The 5000-nt window shown below is 34.5% G+C and overlaps 1 protein-coding gene across 3 annotated transcripts in view; it reads left to right on the top strand.

The window, feature by feature from the left end:
- LOC133537011 (diacylglycerol kinase delta-like) overlaps positions 1-4388 on the top strand; it is a 57203-nt gene extending 52815 nt beyond the window's left edge. For all 3 annotated transcript variants that reach the window (XM_061877818.1, XM_061877820.1, XM_061877819.1), the window contains one exon: positions 3984-4388. The gene's annotated coding sequence lies outside the window, so the exon portion shown is untranslated. The remainder of the gene's footprint in view (positions 1-3983) is intronic.
- The last annotated feature ends 612 nt before the right edge of the window (positions 4389-5000 follow it).

Here is a 5000-nt window from a genome sequence, read left to right as displayed (position 1 = left end):
CTTCATCACATTGAAGGACCACAAACCCAACTTCGCAAATAACCCAACATGCCGACTAATAAACCCAACTAAATCCGAAATAGGAAAAATCAGCAAAATAATCCTGGACAGAATCAACGCAAAAATCAAGGACAAAACACCACTCAACCAATGGAGAAATACAGCAGCAGTAATCAAATGGTTCAACAACATCCAAGACAATCAACAACACAACTTTATCTCCTTCGACATCGAAGAATTTTACCCTTTCATCACGCAAGACCTACTGACCCAAGCACTAAACTTCGCCTCGGACTACGACTCAATCACGGGCAACGAAAGAAACATCATCATCCACTCAAAGAACTCCATACTCATCCACAACAGTACACCATGGCAAAAAAAGAACAATTCAACGTTTGACGTTACTATGGGGAGTTTTGACGGAGCAGAAACGTGCGAACTCGTTGGGAGTTTCCTCCTCTCCCAGCTTGCTAGCCTCAACCTGAACCTTGGTATTTACCGTGATGACGGACTGGCAGTGTGCCGCGCCTCGCCAAGGAGCAGCGAGAACACCAAGAAGCGCATATGCCAAATCTTCAAAGAAAACGGCCTACCGATCACGATTGAAGCCAACAAGCAAACCGTCAACTTCCTCGACGTCACTTTCAACCTGAGAAATAACAGCTACCAACCATTCACGAAACCCAACACAACACTCCAATACGTGCACCATGACAGCAACCACCCACCCACCACCACGAAAAGAATACCTACCGGAATTAATAAAAGGCTATCGATGCTGTCATCCAGCAAAGCTGAATTCGACCAAGCAACCCCCCCGTACCAGAAAGCACTTGATGAAAGCGGATACAACTTCACCCTCACCTATGAACCCACCCCAGGAAACCAACCAAAAAAGAGCAGAAAACGAAACAACATCATCTGGTACAATCCGCCATTCAGCAAAGACGTCTCAACCAACATCGGCCGCAAGTTCCTCAATCTGATCGACAAACACTTCCCCAAAGGCAACACCCTAAGAAAAATATTCAACAAGAACAACATTAAATTGAGCTACAGCTGTATGAATAACATGCAACAAATCATTTCAAACCACAACAAAGCAATTGCAAAAGGACTGCCTACCCCCAGACTAAACGACTCTGAAACCAATAATGAATGTAACTGTCGCAAGAAACCTGATTGCCCTCTCAACGGAAGGTGCTTACAGACATCAGTCGTTTACCAAGCAAAGGTAATACGCAAGGACATTAACACATCCGACACGTACGTAGGATTAACCGAAGGAGCGTTCAAAACAAGATGGAATAATCACAACGCCTCCTTTAGAAACCAGACTTTGCAGAATTCTACAGAACTCAGCAAACACATTTGGAACCTCAAAGACAATAATGTTGAATATTCAATAACATGGCAAATTCTTGCATCCAGCACACCTTACAACAGTGGTAATAAAAGATGCAACCTATGCTTAAAAGAGAAACTGTTTATTATATATCATCCAGATTTATCATCCCTCAACAAGCGCAGTGAAATCATTTCAACATGCCGCCACAAACGGAAACACCTCCTAGGTAACACATGAGCCAATCACCACACCCTACGCCTGCTTGTACCCACCCACCCTGTGCTCTATATAAACCATTGTATGTGAATGCTTCCATTAAAATCTCCTGATGATTGAGGGAACCCCTCATGAAACAGATCTGTAGAGATGAAGTAGTCTTGTGATTTTTTTTCCCCACACCTATATATATATATATATATATATATATATATACATATATGCATATATACACATACTTATGTATATATGTATATATTTATACATAAACACAAATATGTATAAATATATACATATACATTTATATATACACATATGTATATATGTATACATTTATACATACATATGCATATATGTATACATATATACATACATATGTATATATGTATACATATATACATACATATTTATGTACATTATATACATACACATACATATATATATACATACGTATGTATACATATATACATACGTATACATGTATATACATTTTTACATACATATATAAACACATAAATACACAAATATATACATATAAACATATACATATATATATAAACATATATATATATACACATATATATATATATATATATACATATATGCACAATTATACACACACACACATGTATATGTATATACACGTGTGTGTGTATATATATCGTATTTCCTTGAATTGCCACAGGGCATATAGTATGCGCCTGCCTTGAATTACTGCCGGGTCACACTCGCTTCCCAATATATTTAGCGCATGTTTAGTATTACCGCCTGGTCAAACTCGTGACGTCACGAGTGACACTTCCCCTGTCATCATTTTCAAAATGGAGGAGGCTGATTTCAATACCAATAATTTGAAATCGCATAAAGGGAAGAAGATTAAGAGCTATTCATTTTTACGGCATGCCTTTGGTAAGCGCCGGAGTGAGAAGAGGTTTTAAAATAATTAGTGCATGCTTACTTTTACCGCATGCCTTTGGTAAGCCCAGGAGTGAGAAGAGGTTTTAAATTAATTAGCGCCCCGGCAGCAATTCAAAGAAATACGGTATATATATATACATATATATATGTATACTGTACATACACGTACACACACACACGTATATATACATGTGTATATACACATACATACACATTTGTGTGTATATATACACACACATATGTATATATATATACACGTGTGTGTGTGTGTGTGTATATATATATATATATATATATATATATACATACATACATATGTAAGTATGTATATCACTAATCACTTCCTGCTTTGCTCAAATAGCAAGTGACTTTGTTCATGCGACCAAACTTGCTTTATTCTTATTTAATAAAAAAGTTCTTATCAAACTTATTTTTCATTGATATCAATTAAGTCTCATTTTAAACGTTTACTGTTAGTCCCTTGAACGGTGGTTCTCAAACTTTTTGTGTACCAAATACCACCTCATAAAACCCTCAGCTCTCCAAGTACCACCATAATTACCAACATTAAATACAGTAGCCTAGTAGGCCTAAATATTCATTAAAAACTGTTTTATTTAACAAGTCTATTACATTTTTTGGGTGACTGTAACATTACACACAGTTTGAACAGTAACACTGTTTGAATATTTACTTGATTATGTGGAGTACCACAGCTGGAAAATCGCTGCTCTACATCACTAACATCTGTTAATATAAAGTTAAATTGTTTTAATGTTTTATGCACTGTTTGTTTCTACCCTGTTATTAATAGAAACATCTCAAAATATGCAATATCTTCCTCAAAAATATTTTAAAGTGAAAAATGTGAAGTAATTGGAGCCTTAAATAGGTCAATAATTCATAAAAGCATTGATTTAGATTTATTTTTTTTTTTTTTAGCAATTAGTTAAAAATCCCACAAAAATCTTTAGGGGCCCCACTCATTAAAAAGTGTTAAAAATAAATGATGCATTTTTTTTATGAAACAATGATCAAGACTTTACTTTAGTATTTTTGTTTTATGCACTTTTTGCAAAGAAAACTATGGCACACTAAAAGGGAATATTTGTTCTGTATTTGGAGCTTTAAATATGTCAATTATTCATAACATTGATTATGGCTCATTATTTTTCGAGCAATGACAGTTTGAAAAAAAAAATCCTCCATGGCAACTTTGTGTTATTAAAGTCGACATTTCACCTCTTTGCTCTTTTATTCCGCTTTTTAAGTTTTTGAATTATATTTTTGGAATGTGCCGTAGTAGTTAAAAATGTCCCCGGGTCGCACTTTAGAGAGCCCTGCTCTAATGGCTGTCAAACCTCTTCGTTAATTTTGTTGTGAAAGGTCAGAAGTAATCTCCTACAGTTCTTAAAGACTAACCGAGAGCAAAATAAAAACAAACAACATCAGAATGTGAAAGTGACAACACACTTACTGTCTGTCTCCTGTTGCTTAGCAACCGCTGCCTGCTGTCCTCCGCTTGCTGCTGCCAACCTGCCCGACGACCCTGTGACCTCTGTGATTGGCTCTCAAAACACAGGCACCTGAGGAAAAAATCAGTCACGTGACCCGCGAGTGCCTTGTCATCCGACCCAACGAACTATCAGCACGTAGTGCGTCGCCTGGAAGGCGGAGTCAACATTTTATCACACGTTCAGAATTAAAGTTTTAATATTTTGACAATGTTTTAAAAGTCTTACCACATGCTGACGTGCACATGACCCATTATTTATTTTCACAAAGGTCATTTCTTTGTCAACAGATGTTTGCTGATAAGGAATCGTTGGATTATTTTTAACTTTTGGCCTTTTATTTTATGACCAGAAAAGAACTCAGCTTTAAAAAAAAAAAAAAAAAACAATATTTTGTTACAGGTAGGCTACACAAAGTGTTAAAAAAAAAAAATATATATATATGTATATAAATCTTGTGCATGTCAACGTGTGACAATAAAGACCTTTTGAAAGAAAAATTAAAGTTGCTGCTTTCTTCTCATGTGTTAATGACGTGAATATTTTCGATAATGTCTTGTGAAAGCTAGGATGTGAAATGTTTTTGAAAATGTAATTTTGTAAATAACTACATCTGAATGCATGTACAACTTGGAAACAAGGATTGTTTCATTTAAGAAATATTTACAAAAATAATACATATAAGCACTTATTTTTTTTACGTCACATTCAAAGTTGGGTACTTTTTATCACAAACTACCTGCACATATATACATACATATATATATATACACATATATACATACACATATACATATATATATATATATACATACATATATATATATATGTATATATATATATATACATACATATATACATACATATATATATATATATATATATACATACATAGGAAACATATCTACATGTATATAAACATATATACATAAACATACATACATATATATGTATACACACATATATATATGGATATATACATGCATATATATATACATATA

This window comes from Nerophis ophidion, linkage group LG18 (assembly GCF_033978795.1).
Source record: "Nerophis ophidion isolate RoL-2023_Sa linkage group LG18, RoL_Noph_v1.0, whole genome shotgun sequence".
Lineage (NCBI taxonomy): Eukaryota > Metazoa > Chordata > Actinopteri > Syngnathiformes > Syngnathidae > Nerophis > Nerophis ophidion.
This window is presented reverse-complemented; position numbering and strand designations above follow the sequence as displayed.